Source organism: Mugil cephalus, chromosome 8 (genome assembly GCF_022458985.1).
Source record: "Mugil cephalus isolate CIBA_MC_2020 chromosome 8, CIBA_Mcephalus_1.1, whole genome shotgun sequence".
Taxonomy (NCBI): domain Eukaryota; kingdom Metazoa; phylum Chordata; class Actinopteri; order Mugiliformes; family Mugilidae; genus Mugil; species Mugil cephalus.
In genome coordinates this window covers 22,427,808-22,451,050 of record NC_061777.1, presented here as the reverse complement: position 1 = coordinate 22,451,050, position 23,243 = coordinate 22,427,808, and the positions used below count along the sequence as shown (strand labels likewise).

At 39.7% G+C, this 23,243-nt stretch overlaps 1 protein-coding gene across 1 annotated transcript in view; it reads right to left on the bottom strand.

Moving 5' to 3' along the window:
• npffr1l2 (neuropeptide FF receptor 1 like 2) overlaps positions 1-23,243 on the bottom strand; it is a 70,685-nt gene that overhangs the window by 19,773 nt on the left and 27,669 nt on the right. The gene's annotated exons all lie outside the window — the stretch shown is intronic.

The following is a 23,243-nucleotide window of genomic DNA, read 5'->3' as shown; positions in this document are numbered from 1 at the left end:
TTTCATTCTCATCCCACCTTGATAAGAGTAGACTCAACAAGATAACTGAACTGGAGAATACTCTCACCCAGCTAGAGGCACAACAACAAGCCACATATTCCGAAGCATAGCTGCGACAAGAACTGAGTTGAATTCTTTGTTAAGACAAAGAGCGGAGCTCTTAATGCACAGGACCAGAAAAACATATTATTTCAATGGTGCCAGACCAAGTCACCTTTTAGCTCTCAGATTGAAAAACAATGAAAAATAAAACATTACAGCCATTAAAACACATCTTCACACCTTGAGTAATCCACTTGATATCACTTGATTTCTTCTGATATATTCTGTCTATTTACAGTTCTGAAATTTCTGTTGATGCAGATTTTTTTCAGGATCTTAATCTGCCTTCTTTGTCTGATAACGAATCAGTGCGACTCAATACCCCTATTTCTCTAGAAGAGCTGAGAAGGCGCTGGTTGATATGAAAAAAGGCAAATCCCTATACCTTACCTTCTGGGCTGTACTGGGCAAACCACCATTGGATATGATTATTACAGCCGATCGATAAGGGCACATTTAATTCTAGCACTAACACTTTTACAGTCCTGCCCAAACCGAATAAAGATTTAACTAAATGTGGCTATCACAGACCTCTCTCCCTCCTGAACGGGGATGTTAAACTATATGCTAAAGTACTTGCAACTCAGTTGGAGATACATCTTACAAAACTTATACACAACGACCAAACTGGTTTTATTAGAACTCGCTTAGTAGCTGATAATGTGCATCGCCTTTTACACATCATTCACACAGCTAGTAGTATTTATCCCCCTTGCTCAATCTTATTGCTGGACACCGAAAAAGCGTTTGACCGATTACAATGGGAATATCTATGGACAACATTGGACAAACTTGATTAGGCAAGCAGTTTGTTATTTTGATTAAGGTTTTATATGCAAATCCCTCAGTAATGGTTTGCAGAGGCCACATTTGCTCTGCTCAGTTCCCAATATCAAGGGGCACTTGCCAGGGCTGCCCCCTTTCATCCTAACTTTTTGCTCTTTCCCTCGAGCCACTGGCGAAGAAAACAAGACAACATCCATGTGTGCAATCCATCACTTTTTGTGACACGGAGCATCGTATATCCTTGTACGCTGATGACATCCTTCTTTATGTAGGCAGTGCTGTTTCCTTGCTCCCACATTTGCTTTCCTCCTTTGATACATTCAGCTCACTCTCGGGATATAAAATCAACTGGACAAAGTCAGCGCTGATGCACTTAAACTCAGCTGCACTTCAAGATCCTCTGCCCTCCCATATACCAGTAATTAAAAGCTTTAGATATATTGGAGTTGAAGTTTTTCCCTCCATGTTGTCTATTGTAACAAACAACTTTCAAGGTATATACAGTCAGATAGAGAAGGACTTTGAGTGTTGGTCGAATCTTCCTAATTCACTTCAAGCCCGAGTAGCAATAGTTGAAATGGATATACTTCCTCGGGTTAACTATATTTCTTCTATGATCCTTCTTTCGGATATTGGGATAAACTTCAGTCATTAGTTTCTAAATTCATATGCAGCGCCTAAACCTCACAACTCTCAAGTGAGAGAAGACACTAGGGGGGCTAGCTCTGCCAGATTTTAAATTTTACTTTTGGTCTTATGTGATACGTCCTCTATCTACTTTGTTCAATCCTAGTTCCTCTGTTTCTTGGAGACCTATTGAGGAGAATATTGCACTACCTCACAATTTGCAAGATCTGGTGTATGCTAATTTACCATTGAAAAAAGCCAAATTACATTTAAGGCCTGTTATCTAATTTCTACTCACATCTTACCGTGCTGTAATGAATTATGTAGGCACAGATTATAAATTACATAATCATACACTAATTTTTAACAACTTCTCACTACTTACTGGTAATATGCCCTTTTCATTTCTACATTGGAAGAACAGAGGGGTGAATGTATTAAAAGATCTGTATGGTGCCAATGGCTTACGAGCTTTTAACAGTCTACAAGCTGAATTTGATCCAAGTAGGGCTTGGTGGTATACCGGATCATTGCAAATACCGGTATTTTTTTTCATCATGATATGAATTTTCTGCAACATCTTTCTAAGGGAAATAAATGATAGAGAGATTTGCTGGGACTGATATTATTTAATTTGTTTCTGTTTACTTGGCTATGTGGGGGGAAAAAAATGATATGATGTCAATATATATATGTATTGTAAATTCTTTTTCAATAAAAAATTGATCACAAAAAAGATATTTCCGTTTTTACTGGTGTTAGTATCGGCCGATACGCAGGTTCATTCGCCAATACGCTCATACACTGACCGGCCACTTTATTAGGTACACCTTGCCAGTAAAATGTTGGACCCCTTTGTCTTCAGAACTGTCTTAATTTTTCATGGCATACTTTCAACAAGGTGTTGGAAACATTCCTCAGAAATTTTGGTCGATATTGTCATGTTAGCATCACACAGATTTGTCCGTTGCACATCTATGATGCAAATCTCCCGTTCTATCACATTCCAAAGATACTCTATCTATTGGACTGAGATCTGGTGACTGTGGAGGCCATTGGAGTACAGTGAACTCATTGTCATGTTCAAGAAACCAGTTTGATATGATATGAGCTTTGTGACATGGTGCATTATCCTGCTGGAAGTAGCCATCAGAAGATGGTACACTGTGGACATAAAGGGATGGCCATGGTCAGCAACAATACTCAGGGAGGCTGTGGCATTTAAACCATAGTCAATTTGTATTAAGGGGCTCAAAGTGTGCCAAGAAAATATCCTCTATACCATTACACCACCAGCAGCCTGAACCATTGATACAAGGCAGGATGGATCCATGCTTTCATGTTGTTTATGCCAAATTTTGACCCTGTCATCGGAATATTGCAGCTGAAATCAAGACTCGTCAGACCAGGCAATGTTTTTCCAATCTTCTATTGTCCAATTTCCATAGTGTATTTCCATAGTTTGTTCTTAGCTGACAGGAGTGGCACCCGGTGTGGTCTTCTGCTGCTGTAGCCCATCTTCTTCAAGACTGGACGTGTTGTGTGTTCAGAGATGGTATTCTGCATTCTTTGGTTGTAACAAGTGGTTTATTTGAGTTACTGTTGCCTTTCAGTTTCAATCTACATCTATCAGTCTGCCCATTCTCCTCTGACCTCTGACATCAACAAGATATTTTCGTCCACACAACTGCCGCTCACTACATATTTTCTACCATTCTCTGTAAACCCTAAAAATGGTTGTGCGTGACAACCCCAGTAGATCAGCATTTTCCGAAAAATTCAGACCAGCCCGTCTAGCACAAACATGGCAAACATGACACGTTCAAAGTCACTTAAATCCCCTTTCTTCCCCATTCTGATGCTCGGTTTGAACTTCAGCAAGTTGTCTTGATCCCCTCTACATGCTTAATGCATTGAACTGCAGCCATGTGATTGGCTGATCAGCTATTTGTGATAACAAGCAATTGATCAGATGTACCTAACAAAGAGGCAAGTGAGTGTACATTTTTTCCCCCGGCAAGATTTACAAACAGGTGCATCCGCAGGCAGCCCTGTGCTGCTGAAGACGCTGCAGATTCTGCAGCCCCAACATTGCCCCTCCCCACTAGCAGAGTGCATGCAGCTGGAAGCTGGAAAATGTTTGTCCTCATAAAAATAAGAGTTAGAAAAAAAAGCAACAGCAACTTTCACTGTTGTTTTTGTTCAGTAGGAGTTGCTAGCTGACATTTTTTTCTATCTCTGGCAAACTAAGGCAGGTTGTCACTCAAACACTGTCCACAGGAACACGTGTTTATGTTAAAGCCAAGGTTTAAGACTAATAATGCCTGTAATCTAAACATACTTAACTGAGAAGGACCATGGGCCAAAGCAGACTCCAGCTGTTATGTTGACTAAGGAGGAGGTGAGTCAAGCACGAAAAAGTAATTGACACATTTGCCTCAAGTGGGGAAAGTTTCTACCATTGTCTATGACAGTACCTCCCTCAAGTACAATGGCAGTGGAAATGGGCTAGTGGTGGACTGCATTTTGACCCTGGAGCTGAGCCTCTTCACTGACGACTGTCAGCACCCCAACTGTCACTGAAGAGAGCAGCTTCTTTCCCTGGGTCATAACCAAGCGCAATAGGAAGGCCACTGAGGACAACAGAGCGCAGAGCCGTCACATCTTTCAACTAAAAATACAGAGAGAGAACAGATATAAGTTAAGAACTTTGTATCATTTTGAGGGGTTGGGGGAATATGTGTTGATATACTGTTTTGGATTTAATAAAGTGACCTGCTGCTGAGAAGATTTAAAATAGCCTGATTAAATTGTTGAAGTGATTAGTGTATTTATGGGCACATATCGTTTCTACTGTAATTTGCATTGCACTTACAATTGTAATTACATGCTGAAGTAAATTAATACCTGAAAAATTCTAAGCGATTAAAAAGGTGACAAATTTGTAAACCAAACTCTCCTTCAGAATATTTTTGGGTGATATGGGTAAAGCCTAAAGATTATAAAATAAAGGAAAATGCAGACTTCACTTCCAGGAAAAGGAAAACAGTGACATCATGTGAAATGTAGGCCATATAGATATGTCTGGTTAAACGCAAAAATTGTATTCATTAACAAACCTAGAGTGTGAATGATAACAATACATATACAGTATGTCCAACTTAAAGCAACAGCAATTATGCATGTACAGCATGTTATATGCAGGTTTTGCTATTATTAGTTACTTTGATTATATAAAAGTTGTGTCACTGGATTTATTGTGTATAATATTTATTGTTCGGACACAAATATTTTATCAATTTGTGTCAATTAAGATTACTAACTAACTGTCCGGGTCATGCAACCCCATATCAAAGTTATCACAAAATATTTTTCTTGCTCAATATGTATTAGTATAATCAATATTTAGTGTAATCACGCCTGTACAGAACATTGTTTAAATTATTACTTTGTGACTTAATTGACAATTGATGAACAACGCAAAAAATAATTTATTTCTTAAGCCATTTTATCTGCTGTGAAAGCAGAAAAAGCAGAAAGTGGGCATCAAAGGCGTCGCAGTAACCATGTTTACACCTTGTGCTGGCAAAAAAAATAGCTTGTATTTGTTATCTGTCTATAGAAATAGTAAGCTCTAATTACTTATATTATGTCTAGAGGGAATATTGATGAAGGAGGAGTTTTCAGGTGCATATACTGTCTGTCTCACTTGCTTTCCACAGTACCAAGCAGCAACAAGTATGTGAGACAGGCCTTAAGTGCATTGCCACCATCCTTTACACTCAAGTGTAAATCAATCAATTTGGGGGGGAAAGAATCCTTACCGCTCAGTTAATGTGCTGCATCAAGTCTGTCAGTTTTTGCCCTGTGGCTCCTTTTTTGGACTTGAAAAGATAGATGAAGCGTGGAATGTGTTGGTCTTGGGTTTCATTGAAATTCTCAGTTTCATTGATTCTTCCTGGTGAGGCAAGGAGAAAGTGGAAGGAGAAAGAGGGATAGAAACATTAAATTAATGAAACATTCAGGTAATACTGTACATAATTAAAGAGCTTAAGACTCTATGATGTATATGATCAACAATTAACAGTTTAAAATTATCATTAACATAATTTAGATGGTGATTACGGCCTAGTGGGATTACCTAACAAGCTAATATGAAGAGCAAAGAGAACTACCATAAACTGTAGTCTATATTTGTTTTGCCCAGTTTGTGTCAAGGTCACATACCATGCTTGCTATCTAACTTGTTGTTGGCTTATAGGCTGTGAAGGACCAACTCTGCCATTATTAAAAAAATGAATAAATAAAAAAATACCTACAGATATATGCCATAAATGAATAAATAAATCACTTTATAACCAAGTATATATTCCTTAAATAAATACCCAAATATATGCCATAAAGGCTATTGATTGATTGATGCATGCACTTCAACATGCACAAAGAAAAAGACTGCACATCCCTTGCTTTTCACAGCCAGCCAGGTAGAACCAATGTAGATGACCAGACAACTTCAAACTAGGAGATTGCTGTCGAGTCGAGGCGCTTAGCTGAAGTGGCAGAAAGTAACTGTGTCAGTCAGGACTATTTACTCTGTGCAGTGGAGTATCTGAGGGTCAGTGCTTGTGTCAGTGTGCAACGCCAAATGCAACAGGCTATCAGTCAGGTTCACACACACACCTTACCTTATTTGAGGTGATCAGGTGAAAGGTTCAGTGTGGACAGCCCCCTCATCTGCATTACATTTCTCTGAGCATGCTGAAGTGCATGCATCAATAAATGAATGAATGACAAAATAAATAGAATTTATGGTATATACTATGTTACATATTTATTTATTTAATTATTTATGGCACATATACTTTATATATGCAGAGTTGGTCCTTGGTGATATTTATTTTATTTTGATTTAACTGACACTCTGCCCTGGTAAGCACACAAGACACATCAATGGTTTACAAAATAGTAAAATATTTACTTACCAAATCATAATACCACAGTGCCGACGAAAATTAAAACTGTTGCTGTACCGGTTGACCGTAATGTGGGCAGAAAAGTTACCGGATATAAAAATGCGCCAAATAAATGAGGCAGATCTGCACTTGCCTGAAAGAAAGCCCAAAGGCCACCGGGACAATAAATGATTTTTTCTAATTTAACCTAACTGGGGTACATCAAGTTAAGCATGTTTTCCACCCGGAAGTTACCACTTGCAAGTAGTGTTTACGGTAGGTTGATAAAAATTGAGTCTGGTTCATTGATCATCTTTAATTAATTTGTAGCCTTTACAGTATAGTCAATGAGTAGTTTACGTTTACTCTTTCAATTAAATTCCATTATTTATTTTATATAGAGTGTTTTGTTTCTTAGTGATTCAGTTACAGTCTCAAAGTATCTTTTCTGTCTTCTTCCAGATAGGTTGGATACATAAAAAAAAAAAAATCAAAAGAAAAATCTCAGAGAGGTAAAATTGACATCTATGTGGAAATAACGTAGCTTACATTTCGCAGATATTGTTCCTCAAGACTAACTGCAGATGTTTTTTGGTCATTTATTTCCAAGTCATCATGTGTGCGCCTTTTAATGCTTGTGTTTTCCTATTTTAGTCAAATTGTAAACCTCATTAGGAGCACACGACTTATTCAGTGACAATCTGCTAAACAGCAATGGAAATGATGTCATGCTGTATGTATGCTTGTTATTAAAACAGAGTGAACCACATCCCCCTCCATAGTCATCATTTTGCATTGGATGGTTAATGATCCTCATGATGAATAGTCACCACGTAAAGATTAGGAGCAAATGTACTGTATCATTTCAACATTGAAATGCATCTGTAAAACTAAAAACTATTGCAGCTTTGATAGGTTAAAATGTAGGCTTGATGATAATAACTCACACATGATACTTTTTGCCATAACATTAAAGTTCATATGCAGGAGATGCTGACGTAATATTCACGAAACGTTCTCCTCAAACCCTTATTGAGAGGTAACCTCCATTTTACTTGTGTCAGTATCACGCGTCAGTCAGTCAGATTCAAGATTCAAAATTCTTTATTGTCATTATGAGAACATAACAGCTCTGGGGAAGAAGCTGTCCCTTATTGTTTGTCCTTGTTTTGATGTTTCTGTACCTTTTTTCTGATGGGAGAGGTACAAACAGTGTGTTGCCCAGGTGGATGGGATCCGTTGCAATGCCTCTTGCAATGCCTAGTTTGTATTCTTAACAAAAGTTATTAGTAAATGTAAAAGCAATTTGCCGCCTAAGAGGGAAAGCGGCATAATAAAGTTTGAAATCTTATCAAACCTTCACACCTCGCTTTGCTTCAATGTTGATATCGACCCACGATAAAAGTCTGTAAATAGAGAAATAAAATACATTCTCTCATGTCTTAACTGGTTGTTGACCGTCGCTGATTTGTCTCATTAACCGATTGCTCTGCTTTTTTCTGTATTAGTTCAGATCATTGACTCTATATACTCGATGGCTTTAGTTCAGACTCACGTCAAAACAATGTGTCGGCCATAGAAGAGAGTAGCAAATTAGTACCAATAAGCCACATTTCCATTTAGGTGAAAGCAAACCACTGGCTGTAAGCAAGTGGGATTGATAGACACATATATAATGTCGTTACCGACCGACGATCGGCGACGTTGTACAGAAAAACAATCGTGTCCGTATGTCGATGTAACCTACCCGAGAAATGGGTGAACGACCCCACTCGGTGACCGGACGTATCATACCAGGACATGTACTCTTACATCACTGAATCGCCCGGTAATGTCTGACATCTGTCATCAATTCATAATCATTTCATGATCTTAAATGAATGAATCGTGACATAAATACAGCACGAAGCTTAGCGATCGTTAACGCTTTCATTAAAAAACAAACAAACAAAAAAAACGCTTTACAGTTAATGTGAATGTTAAAGTAACTGCGCTCTGTAGTTACCTACTGACATTTCAGTTCAACATTAATATTCACTACTTTTAAATTTTAACATTATAACTAACAACTCTAACGACTGACATTAGCTAACGCTAGCGTCGTCATGCTTAAGTGTTTGCCGCACACATACACAGTGTACTTTCCATCTTTGTCCACCCGTTTTATGGTCTGAAGCCATACATTCACTCGGTTTGTCCCTCCATCTTGAGGGGAGCAGAGAAAATCTCAGAAATTTATATTTTAAATTGTTCGAAGAACAATTCACAACGCAGCATCTCATAGTGTTTGTATCTATGGCAACCTCTCCTTTGTTTCCCCCCCACAATGGGGCGTGGCCTTACCAGTGACGTAAAGTTACTCTTCCTCTGACTTCCATGTTTGTTGCTCCAGCGGAGTGCGCATGCGTGAACATCAAAGCCACTCCAGGCTTTGATCTTTTCACGTGACGTCATTGTGTATTTTCTTTATATTCAAACAGATCTGGTCTTAATTTTTAGTTCCTGATTTCCAGACAGCTTGAAGGAAGTATCTAGCATCCAGACCACGTAAGGAAGTATCTAGTATCCAGACCAGTAAGGACGTATCTACTATCCAGGCCACGTGAGCATCTATTAACTATTAATTGCTTCCCAAGTTTTACACTTTAGCGTTTTGTCCCCAGTGTGAAGAAAAAACAAACAAACAGAAATGTCTTCAGTGGAGATATGCAAAGTGCAGATGGCGGGTCCTGTAATTATTACGGCAGAGGATGTTTTGCCCATAGTAATTACGCATTTTGAATCAATCTCTCCAGCACAGTGGAGCTTGCTAGCTGCAGATATTTGTGACTCACAAACACATGCTGCACTGGCTGACATGCTCACGGAAATAGTGCAAAGTATTTCTGCCCGAGTGCTGAGAACCATTCTTCCAGCGGTTCGGCAGGAGCACATTGCTACGAGTGATTCTCCGACCAATGCGCCAGAAGATGTGGAGAACTTTAGTGCAACCACCATGGGAGACACCCTCTCCGCCAGCTTTGCCGTCGCCCTTAACGTCCCACAGTTTAGAAGTGAGGATGCTAAAGAGCTGACAGCTCTGGTTGAGAGCGAGGTTTCCCAGAAGGTAAAGTCCGCTCTTCCTCTGGCTATCAACAGCTCTGCTGAATCCCCAGAGCCTGCAGTTTATGTCAGTGGCTCCATGTCAAGTATTGGTCGTCTAAATCAAATGGTATTTCACGCTACCACATGCCTGAAAAAAGTTGTAGCCAGACTCAAACAACAGTGTTTTGGATTATGTCAGCGGCCAGAAACCTCAAAGTCATCATCGAAGTCAGCTGCTTCACCCAAGCAACAGATACTATCGGGACCAGAGCGATGCAGCTCTTCAGAACTACAATCTGTAGTCGCTGTCCCATCATTGAAAAAAGCCGTGAGTGAAATTCTCATGAGAATCTGCAATGAGTCACCAGATTTGGCTGAAGAGACGGAGGATGATCTGCCCCCACTTACCACCTCTCTGGAAGCTCAAGCAGCAGCGTCACAAATAGTGAGTGCCATATGTGATGACCTGCATTATTGCGATTCTGGTGAGAGCACATCACCCACACCTCATTTCAATAGGGTGCTCCTGGTCAATAAACTGAAAAACTTCTTCACTCACTGGCTTCTCTGCTAGGAAACGGGCTGATGTCAACCAGCACACAAAACAACAGCAGTTTTCTAACTTTGTCAGAAGCCAGTTTAAGAAAGTGATGGCAGAGCTGACGGCCGGCTGTCAGAAAAGAGACCCTGATTTCATTGTCAGTCTTGAAGCTTGTGAACACGTAGACCGAACTGAATGGCTTTTACCAGGTAGTGTTCCAGCTTCTTCAAAATCTGTACCTTCTCCTTTCGCATTGTCACAGAGGAGTATGGTGAAAAACGTATCATCTCTGGATTTTGAGGCTATCAAACCCGACATTGATGGTATGTTGGAGAAATTAAACCAGTCACCCAAACCTGTGAAAGAAGTCAGCAGCTCACAGGAAAACACGTACAGCAGGGAAATTAGGGAGTTTTCCAAGGAGCTGACGGATAAAATCTACAGACATATGATGGTTGGTCTCACCTGTCAAATCCCCCATGTTCCAGCGGGAAAGAAAGTTTTTGACTGTGTCCTCTCCAGGTTCAGGAGAAACAGTGATGACGATGAGTTGCACTTTTCTCCTGAAGTCATGTATGCCATGACTGAGGACTCGGTTGAAAAGTTTATGCAACAGGTGCTTCTCTGGAAGGAGAGAGATCTGATGCAACCAACTGCCCACATTGAGGAAGTGTCTGGTGCAATGACAGCAATCGAAAATCTTATGACAACAGTGCTGTCCCCGGCAGGTTCCTCTATGTCTGACAATGAGCAGGTACAAACATGTCATGATTTAGGACTCAATTCAGGTGTAGGTGATTCAGAACATACTGATTTAATATCCAACACTGTCAGGATTCACGCTGACTCGCGAGATCTGAGCTCAGGAAATGGGAATGGAAGGATCCCGTCTCCTGAAAAAAATGTTTCGCCTTCACCAGTTTTTATGGGCGATGCACTTTGTTTCAGACCGGGACGAATGTCTCAAGAGCCAAGAGATGAACCTACAGCAGAGTCAGTTAGTTCTTCACCTGTAACTGAGAGCATGACTGATGACTTGGTGACGTGTCTGATCATGAGAATAATTATGAAATCCTACAAGGAAAACAACAGGGTGATAAAGAAAGACATGATCAACAGAATAATTGATCGGCTAACAGGCAAAGTCCTGAGTGAGATCAGCTCCACGGACACAACTGTGAGAATTGATGACGTCAACATGAAAAAACTCACCAAGGCCATGGTGAAAGACCTGAGGAGAGAATTTGGGTCTTCGGAGTCGCTGCTGTTAGCTGTGATATCACAGGATACATCTTTTGATGACGCGGTTTTGAAGTACCTGAAAATCCATCTGCATCTCGCAACCAGTCCGCCTCCAAGGAGATCTAGAATTTGCAGATTTTTCTCACAAGTCTGGAAAGCCTGCAAAACCTCGATGTGTGTCCCCAACTGAAACCTGCCTTTACGGGTCACCACAGGTGATCCTTCACCTCGCCCTATCCTCTGTCTTGCCTTATCCTCTATCTTGCCCTATCCTTTATTTTTCCCTATCCTCTATCCCCTATCTCCCCTACCTTTATGTCCTCTTTCACTATATCTATAAATTTCCCTGAGATTTCCTGCTTTCTTTCCCTTTAACGTATTAATGCTCTACTACTTCTATCTCTTCCTCCTGTCTTTTCCTCAAAGCTTTAAATACCTTTCTTACTAACTATCTTATTAACTTTCTTACTATCTAGGCTATTTTACATAGAACTTTCAATTATGTATTGTTTTAATTATAAAATATGTTGCATTCCCAAAAAAATAAAAAAAAAAATAAAATAAAATTAAATTAAATTAAATTAAAAATAATTATAATTAAGCATAATTAAGGCTTCCATCATAGACGTCTGTCTCATTTCCCTGTGCTCCCTCTCTCTCTCTCTCGCTTTTTACTTTTTTATACATCCTTAATAACGTTCAGGTCTGGTTCTGGCCAGAATTTTCCAGGCTGACTGTTTGAGCTCATAATCTGTGACAGCGGTTACTTCTGATCATCACGGGTCTAATGTCTCCATGGCAGCACTGACTTACAGATTTATTTTAACCCTCTTATTAAATTCGATTTTTTCAACACTTTTCGTCCTTGATGTCAATTGGACACCAGCAATTTAAACTTAAATGAAAACAGTTAACCAAAATGATGACAGTTAAGAAAAATCCCAAATGTATGTGTCAGGTACTTTAATTCCTGTCAATGATCTTGCTTTGGCTTTTTTTAATTAATTTGAGGCTTTTTAAAGAGCTATTTGGACAGTCTGACTGAAACGAATTACAGTAATGCAGCCTGGAAGACACAAATGCTTGAACTAGTTTGTCAGCATCACTCTGAGACAGGATGTTCCTAACTTTGCTGATATCACACAGGTGCATTACTGGTTACTTGCAAATTAAAGGACATATCCTCACCAAATATAAAACCAACGTTTCTCACAGTAGTACTGGAGGCCACGGTAATGCCATCCAAAGAAACTGATTATATAATGAATCTCTGATATGTTTAGGGCAAAATACATGACTTCTGTTTTTTAAGAGTAGGAAATTACAGGTCATCCAAATTTTTAAGTCTTTAAGACATGCTTGGAGTGTAAGCAGCTGATTACTTCCATCTGGTTTCATGTATAAATGTAGCTGGGTGCCTTCTGCGTAGAAACGGAACTTTATGCTGTGTTTCCTAATAATATTGCCTAAGGGAAGCATGTATAATGTGAAAAGAGTTGGCCCTCCTAGCACAGAACCCTGAGGAACTTCATAACTTACTTTGTCATATATAGAAGCATCATTGTTTATATGGACAAACTGGAATCTCTAATGCAGTCTTATGTGGTTTCTTTTATTTTGATCACACTTTCATGTCTCTGTAGTAGAATACTGTGATTAATTGTGTCAAATACAGCACTGAGATCTAGCAGGACAAGTATAGACAATATGTGAGGCCATGAGGAGATCGTTGGTAACTTTAACCAGAGCTGTTTCTGTATTATGATGAACCTAACTGAAATTCTTCAAACCATTCCTGTTTAAATGGTCACGCAACTGATTGGCAACATCCTTTTCTAAAAATTTAGAAATAAAACAAAGGTTGGAAATTGGTCTCTAGTTGGTTAAAATATCTGGGTCAAGAGTAGGTTTTTTAGTAAAGGTGTAATTACAGTAGTCGTAAAAGACTGGGGCACATCCTATTAATGAAGATAAATTTATGTGTTTTAATAAGGAGGTTTTAATTAATGGAAACGTTGATGGCTTAGAAGCTGTAATTATTAATTAGGTCCTACAGAAGTTTCTAATGCCACTGTACTTACATCACTGTCAGCTGTCGGAAGGATGCCTTGAATTTTCTTTCTCTAATGCCAACAATTCTATCATTAAAGAAGCTCAATAAGTCATTAGTACTGAGGGCCTGGGTACAGTGCTGAAAAGAAATCTGAGTTTCCTGTTTTCTTCTATTAAAGGTGAATAATTACTTCCTGCTTTGAACTGCACAACTGTGAATTAGATCGATAGTTACTTTATCTAACACCTTACACACACTACAAGAACATTCATCCATCAACAGACACACTCCTTCTTGGACGACAAAGCCGTTGTCGTTCTCATCAACAATGGAGATGAAAAGGGGTACCGAGAACTGAACCAGAACTTTGTGGCCTGTTGCAAGCGGAACCACCTCTGGATTAATGCGGGGGGAAAAAAAATGAAATAAAACAAAGAGCTGGTAGTGGACTTTTGCCAGCGCAAAGCCACTCCTCTCTCACCAGTGAACATCCAGCAACAAGTATCAAGAACCTGGACTGGACTAATAATACTCAGGCACTATTCAAAAATGGCCAAAGCAGATTCCATCTGCTGCGTAGATGGAGGTCCTTCGGAGTGCAAGATGCCCTCCTGAGGACCTTCAACAACTCTGTGGTTGCGTCGGCCATCTTTTATGGTGTGGTCTGCTGGAGCAGCAGCATTACGGCAGCAGAGGGGAAACGACTCAACAAGCTGGCGAAGAAAGCCGTATCTGTCCTAGGCTGCAGCCTTGAGCCTGTAGAGGTAGTGGAGGACAGGGGGATATTGGCAAAACTGTTGTCAGTCATGGACAACGCGTCCCACTCTCTGCATGAGACTGTCAGAGCCCTGTAAAGCTCCATCAGACAGGCTTCTTTATCCACACTGTGTGAAGAAGCAGTACCGCAGGTCCTTCCCCCCTCTGCTGTCACACTCTACAGCCACGTCTGTTCCCAGTTACTCCTCATCCACTACTGTTGTCAGTGTAACTACATGTACACACATATATATATATATATATATATATATATATATATATATATATATATATATATATATATACATTTATACCTGCTGTTTTCGCAGTCTGCATCCATCCTTTTCAAAGGATGTGTGAATACACACACACACACACACACACACACACACACACACACACACACACACACACACACATGTATATACGCATACTAATTTCCTGATTCCATATCCCTGCTATTTACTTGAACACTGCCTTGTTTGTTTGTGATGTATCATCTTATCTTATCTTATCAACACTAATACCCACACACCATATGTTTGCTATTAATAAACTGCTTCAACTTCTTCTGCTTCACTGTGTATCTCCACTTTTTGACATGGCTCATGAGCTGGGTCATGACAGTCTAAGATTAATGGACAAATGAGAGTGGCAGATTTCTGCCACTCCTCTTCCTGTGATTAGGGTTAGGGTTAGGAATGTGATAATTACTATGACTGCGTGGCGTACACTAATTAAAACTGACATATGAGTTTAAATGATCCTGAAGCCACGTTTCAGTCAAACTAAATAGGTCATTGTGAGGATCAGTTATCAAATCATTTACTAAAAGAGAGACCTAGACCATTTAAAAGACCACATTTCATTTCCCTATTCTTCTGTTCTACCAATGAATTTGTATAACACAGGAACAATAACATAGCAGCATAAAATGCCAGCACTTCAGTAATTTCTTTATGTCTGTGTCCAGTCTCATCTTACAGAGGGACAATGGATAATGCATCTACTCCACTGAATGCTGTATTTTTAAGGTGTCTGTCGTGCTGCTACTTTTAGTTTCAGTGGTCCTTCCATGGCCCCCACTAACATTAATTTTGATAATTTACCAAAATTTTAACACTGTGTTGTTGTGTACATAAGCACTCTGGATATGTAAATAAATACCAGACAAACACAGATGTAGATTCAGAAAATCAGTATCATGGAGAAATGGACCTTTTCTTTGTGACACAGTATGGAAAAAGTTGATAAATACAGGAAACAATGAAAATATGTGAGATGGAACTTTGTAGGAAGTATTCATTTATTTTGTGTTTTACAATTTTCTATTATGTAATCAATATACACTGGGTGCATGAGGGATCAGGAAGTACTCTCTTGGAATTTTATGAGTCAATAACAAACACGAAATGATCCAAAAATATTCAGTGCAGTTGTCCGCTTCACAATTTCAGTTTGTCTCTGCATGAATTTGTTCCCTCTGGATAAATAAAGTATCTATCTATCTAAAGGTCATCCACCAGAAAATAGCTGAGAATGCCTCTAATCAATAATCAATTATTTCCTAAAAGAAGACGATAAGCATGCATTAAGATGCATAGTTTGCAATTCTCATTAACACGCGACCATTAGATGCAGACGAGCCATTCCACAGAGTCACATAGATGTTGCTACTTTGTTTCAGCAGGTTTCCTCCTCTCTTCTGCTGCTATCGGCAAAGCAATAGTTGCTGTGCAGAAAGACAGAGCAGAACCTCCACATGACTCCAAAGAGCTGCAGGGAGGTTTAACTGGCACATGACTGCTGGTGTCTGTTTCACTCTGCAGCAAAGGAAACCTTACCTGCCACATAATTGCAATAATTCCACTGATGCACAAAAGCAGCCTCTAGGTAAATCAGAATTTTTAGAAAAAAAGAAACTGTGAAGAAGTGAAGAAAAAAGCACAGCGAACAGATGAAGTTTCATTTGAAGAAGACAAATCTTAGAAATGAAATTTGTATTCATGATTATTGCCCATATGGACACTGCAATTCCACAATTAATCGAAATGGTAACTCATCTCATCTTATCTCATTTCATCTTATCATCTACTACCGCTTATCCTCTTTAGGATTGCTGGAGCCTATCCCAGCTGTCATCGGGCAAGAGGCGGGGTACACCCTGGACAGGTCGCCAGTCTATTGCAGGGCTGGAATTATAACTATGAAAATAAAATAATACCTCTTGTCAGATCAGCAGGAATTTGCAGTTGGATTTTTCCAAACCTTTCATCATATTCGGTAGAAAAATATTAGTGCTTAATACCCGTGAAAATGCTTGATCTGACACTGTTTTTCTAGTTGGTATCTATATATTCTTTCTGCACATGTTTGCGCCATGTCAAGTCAGTTGATGTGACAAATATCTAGGAGGGACAGACACATGGAGCAAAAAAGAACTAGTCTGTGCCAATCCTTACATCAGACACAAAAATTAGTAACTATCGTCATCAAAATTCATACTGAAAAACTAAATGTGATTTATTTCTTCTTAACTGTTAACAACACAATAGCCAGTAAAAGCAGTTTTAAATGGATATGAATATAATCTACCATTTACAAAACTTGTAGGGTACATAACAATTAAAAGAAGGAAAGTTTTTTCTTTTGCCAAACAGATATGATTACAACCAAGAAACACAAATTTTTCTTAAACTAATTTCTACCCAGCTTTAAAAAAGGTAAAAGTAAAAAAGTGACTTGAAAGGAACCACCAGAGGGTGACATAACCCCTTTTAGAATCAATCGAGAGCCCACCTGCAGCTGTCGCAAGGCCAGGTAAGCATTACTGATAGAAAGTAATAGCGCGGACTGTTATGTCCGGCTATTTTTCGTGGAGTTCTCCTCTGCATTCAGTACAAAGCTCAGTACACTTGGACTGAGCTCTTCCATCTGCAACTGGGTCCTGGACTTTTTAACAGACAAACCACAATTTGTTAAAATCCATAACACCTCCTCCTCCACCATCTCCCTGAGTCCTGAGCCCCCTACTGTGCACCCTGCTGACATAAGACTGCTCGGCAAATCAACCTAGCTGTCATGGGGTGAGAATTGCAGACAACACAGCAGTGGTAGGTTGCATCAGCAACGACGACGAGTCGGCATATGGGCAGGAGGTGGAACATCTAGAGAGTTTGTTCAGGGACAACAAGCTCTGCATCATTGTGGAAAAAATTCAGGAGATGGTTGTGGACTTCAGGAGGGCCAGACACACATCCTCCCCTCCTCATCTCACCAACAACCTCACATTGAGCGACCCACCTTGCCCCAGTATGAACTGGTATATGATTGCGATTGAGTGGTGGTCGGAGAGACTGTCGGCGCAGATTGGCAGCCATTTTTCCGTCAGTCTGCCCCAGAGCAGCTGTGACTACTGAGGTAGTTTACCACCAGGGTCTGAGGGTGTGTTGAGTGTACGAGCGAATAATGCATCCAATTGTAAGCATCTAATGGAAAAGCGCAATATGCTGTATGCCAAAACCAATGCATTATCATTTTCTTACGAGGCTGAGGCACGCTGGACTTGGGCGCTCAGTCCTGACATCATTTTGCAGATGTGTATTGGAGAGCATTCTCCACTCCTAATCTTTGACATAGGCCATTATTTTAAGAGCCTGTCGATCTTGATGCTTCCAGACCTTGAGTTCTAATCTGAGTTTTGTCTCTAAACCAGTGTCGGGGTTGAGACAAATAAATAGATAATAATAAGTTAACATGTGCATGCTTTCAGTGAGAGAATCTTCGCAGCTTGGTATAAAGTTGGTGTCAAATCCTTCATGTCATGATGCGCACACAGCAAATAGAGCAGTTCGTGGTTCTGAAACAGTGGCAAGTGGTGATCCATTTGAGACAGCAGCTGTTGAGACTGCAATTCAAGATTTGTTTTTAACAGCTCAGGTGTGAACAAAGTATGTTCTGATGGTTTTCACTAAGAGGCCATGAGCATGTCTGAACAGGTCCTTTGAACAGCCACTGACCAACCCCCTAGATGGTAGCAGTCACTTAAATTATATCAGCTTAAGAGTCATCAGATGAGAGCAACACCTCAAGGCTAATTTTCAGAATCAACAAACAAAAAAAAAACAGACTGCAGCAAGGTAACAAGTTTCTGCTAACTTGCTTTGGTAGGCTACTCAATGTATCTTTACCTATTATTATCTAAATACATCTTTAGTTGTTTTAATTATACTGTACATTACATTAAAATGATAATGTTCAATTTAAGGCCTTAAAATTCATCATGCTACGTCCAACCAGAAAAATTCCATATTCACTCTCTGTTAATTGTACTTAACTCATGTTTGTTTTATGACATTAAATTCTGCCAAATTAACTATTACATTAAAATGTACAGTTTCACTTACATTTCCATGCGTTCGTCAGGTGCGGGCCGTAGCCAACAACAAAACAAGCAAAAGAAATTCTGTTCTGCTCAGTAGCTGACCAACTGTTAGCTCATTAACATAACTCAATGTTTATATATTTCCTTGATTCAGATGATGAGCCAGATGAGAGTTCCTGGCCAGCCTTGTGGACTGAAAGTCAGGCTAGGGAATTTAAAACCAGGCATCCCTGGTTAGAGTGGAGGGACAGAAAGTTAGGTAAATGTCAGCACATGCAAAAAGAATCTAAACAACTGACATTCATAATGTCAAGAGAGTTGATATTCAGCTGATTTTCATAATGTCATAATGAGAGTTAATTCATGGCCATGTTAGACGTGCATTACCCATTATATTACTATAAGGTAATGCTAGTTTTGAGTAGTTATTAGATGTCAGTTAGCTATTGCAAGAGTAGAATACAGGTACATCTCAAAAAATTAGAATATCATGGAACAGTGCATTTCTTTCAGCCAACTGAACCAGACAGAGACCACTTAAAGGCTCAGGAAACCTTTGCAGGTGTTTTTAGTGAATTAGCCGATTACAGTGTGACACCATTAGTCTATAGTATTGAACTTTTTCACAATATTGTCATTTCCTCAGATACTATATTTTGGGTTTTCGACAGCTGTAAGCCAAATGTTGCTAATATAAACAAAAACTTTTATGATGATGCTAATTAGTCATGGTCTTGTTTACTTCCAGGTTGTGCTGTTTGCAGCTCCACAAAATCAACTGGCTCTCAAGATGTATACTGTGGGCTGGGCATTCAGAGGTTTTCTCAGTACATGAATGAAAAACCTCTGAATCTGAATCCCATTTGATAATGCCCAGCCTACAGTATACATCTTGAGAGCATTGTTAAAGACTGGTTATGTTATCAACGTGTTAGGACGCAGCATCAGACACAAAGTGGTGATGGCACTTAAGAGGTGTTGGACGGGTGGGACAGATGAGTATGAGTATAGACAGTATACCCACTACGAAAAAGTAGACTACACCACTGGATGTAATGGTGTCGAGACGATTTAAAAAAAATCCATTGTTACATGTTGTCTTTGCATTAACACAAGATGAGCTGATGAGCTGAACAGTAGAAATAGAAATGTGATACAAACAATCTATGTTCTGGCCCGTCCACCTGCAATGATGTGCAGAAGGACTTGAAATAAAGAGAAATAAGCTCAATTGGATCTTGTGACTGCACTGTGTAATCATGTAATCCCACTCTTGTTTTTTGATTTTGTGTGTTTGCTGGGACTGGTCTGTTTATTAATAATAATGATAATAATAAATAATAATACATTTTACTTAAGAAGCCCCTTTCATGTCACCCAAAGACACTTTACAGAAAGGAAGAGATGAATACAACAGTGGATAGACACATCAATGGGCACAAAGAAACAGCAAACATCCAAATACTAGAAACATACAATAAGCAACATTCAAGCAGTAATAGAGAGACAATGTGCAGCATTTAATAAAACAGCATGAATAAAATAAAACTTGGAAATGCAGGAGGGAGAAGTAGGGCGGTGTTGGAGTTCAGGGTGGAGTGAGCAAGCGATTCTGAACAGGTGGGTTTTGAGTCTGGTTTTGAAAACAAGGAGAGAGTATATTATGGATGTCAGAGGGTAAAGAGTTCCAGAGCTGGGGAGCAGAGTGGCTGAAGGCTCCGCTCCCCATGGTACTGAGGTGAACAGAGGGGACAGTGAGGTAGAGGGAGGAGGAGGATTTGAGGGAGCGTGCTGGACTGGCGATGTGGAGGAGGTCAGAGGTTATGGATAGCTTTGAAGGTGTACAGAAAGATTTTGAATCGAATTCTTTGTGTGACTGGGAGCCAGTGAAGTTCCTGTAGGATGGGGGCGATATGGTGGGAAGAAGGTTTTTATATACATATTTTATATAAAATTTATTAGCCTGTAGTGAACTGCCCAAAGAAGACAGACAGGAAACAGGAGGCAGAGGGAGGAAAGGGTGCAGGAATAGGGTGCGGTGCAGGATTTGAACCTGCAGCGAGGACTGTAGCCTTAACACATGAGGCGGGTGGTGATGAGGAGGGGGAGACTGAGGTGCTATCGATGAGACCAGGGAAGTGGTCACCTTTGGAAAGTGTAGATGGGGTACCAATAAGAAGAATTTCAGTTTTATCACTGTTTAATTTCAGGAAGTTGGAAGTGAACCAGGATTTGATTTCAGATGAGCAGGCGGCAAGGGTGGTGGGTGGGAGTGTGGAGTTGGGTTTACTAAAGAGGTAAAGCTGGGTGTCATCGGCATAGCAGTGGTAGTGAATCTTAAATTTACAAAAAATAGTGCCCAAGGGGAGGAGATCAATTATAAAGAGAAGGGGGCCCAGGACAGAGCCCTGGGGGACACTTGTAGTGACTGGGGAGGGGTCGGATTTGAAAGAGTTGAGCTGGATGAACTGGGTGTGGTCTGAGAGATAAGAGTGGAACCAGTGAAGGGCGGTTTGAGTGATACAGATAGAGGAGTCTACTGAGGAGGATGAGGTGGGTGATGGTGTCAAAGGCTGCACTAAGGTCACGGAGGATGAGAATGGAGCTGCAATAAGGAGATCGTTGGTAATTTTTATGAGGGCAGTTTCGGTGCTGTGGCAGGGGCAGAAACCAGACTGGAAAGTGTCATAGAGGGAGTTTTGTGTTAAGTGTGTAGGTAGTTGATCTTCAACTACTTTTTCAAAGACTTTGGATATGAAATGTAAATTGGAAATGAGGCGGAGATTATTGTAGTTCTTAGGATCAGACCAAGGTTTTGTCAGAACTGGGGTGATGGCTGCAGTGTTGAGTGATAAGTAAAGGGAGTTTTTCCTTGCCACCGTCGCCCTCAGGCTTGCTCTGGAGGTTGCAGGCCGGTTTATGTAAAGCGTCTTGAGACAATTTGTATTGTTATTGCCACTATATAAATAATACTGAATTGAATTGAATTGAACTGAATTAAAAATGATTGCAGATATGAGGGGAAGTACAGAGGAGAGGCATGACTTGACCAGGGTGGTGGAGAGGATTTAGATTTGCGGATGAGGTCAATAATTTGAAAGTCATCAGGAAGTTGGAAACTCTAAAATTGATGACGGGTATACCAGGGGGCAGTTGTGGAGAAGGAAGTGGACCGTGACTATTGTTGTAGTGGGATACTAGTTCATCAGGGGTGATGTCTTGGCAGTTAAAAAAGATATATTAGTTCAGAACTGAAGCAGGTACTTGAATGGTTGATGAAACAAGAAAATGCATGAAATAAATCATTTTGTCACACACAACGAGCAGTTGAGCACAACCTCTCACATATATCAAACACTTTAACTACAGTGCTTTGCCTTTGCAACATCTATTTGTTTTGTTTTTTCAGTTTTGTGTTAACCATTCACTACTACACACATTTATGATCCTTGCATTCATCAAGGATCATAAATAATTACTGAAGTCATCTTGTTAATATACTGTATAATCTAGTGGTGAAGAGCACGTTAGGATTTCCTTCCACTTTGTCCATTGAACACTAAATGAAACAGTTTACACTAAATGAAGTGTAATATGTTTCATCAGTTATTTCCAGCAATTTTACAAACCTAGATCGAAACTTTCCACAAATAAACATGACCTTTAGTTCATAGTACGACATATGCTTTCTATGAACATACAGTACATAATAATACATTCTACTACATCACCACTAGTAACTCTGACCATAGCACATTATTAAAGCTACACTCCCTTCTTTGTTTTATTGCTATTCATTCATATTAGTGACATAAAATTCAGGGAACTGGGTGCATCGGTCACTGGGGCTGTATAACTATAGACGAGTTGTCAGCAGTTTATTTCTATCATACTGTATCAACTCAAACAACTGACAAAAAGCAAAAAAGTAAAAACAACCAAAAACGCCTATTATGTTCCCAGAGCTTGTGCTTCTGCTGTCCTCTGGGGTGTCGTTATTTTCTAACACATGATCCTATAGGCGACCCATTTAATTGGGCTCCGTTATTTATGTCTGACTACTGGAGTAAACAAACTGTACTGCAGATATAATTTATTGTTTTTAAGTTTTCTTTCCTCCATTCCCAGCCCCGCTGCAACCCTTTTACATTCAGCTTCGAACACTGCGGCCCTGATGTGACTTCCTATGGTTCATGTGGTGCTTTTTCTCCTTTATAGCAGTAATTGAACCAGATGATTACCAGTAACTGTTGTAATGTGCTGAAATTATTAGTGTGATTCTGTACACTGATGACGAGTTGACACATGAGCTGTCTGTATGTATCAGTGAGAGCTCAGGAAAAATGTGAATGTAGACTCTGAGCAAGTCCTTCTTTTGCTAAGACTAAGTCAGCAAGATCCTGCCAATCTGTAGTTTGTGGATGGCTTTCTATAAGAAGAATAAACAGTGGCGGTTCTAGATCAAAATTACCACAGGGGTGAGGTGGGACCAGTGTTCTTTCAGGGGGGCACATGTAAGGACAAAACGGGGCAATATTTAAGCGTTCAATTTAAAGCGTTTATTTAAAACCAAAACAAAATACATGAAGTATTAATACAATAAGACAAACATTCTTTATCTCAATAAACATAAAATAAAATGTGCTCAATAAACCTTGAAACCATGTTTGTCTTTTTTTGTAAAATACGATTTCTCTTTTTGCATAAAGTAAAACT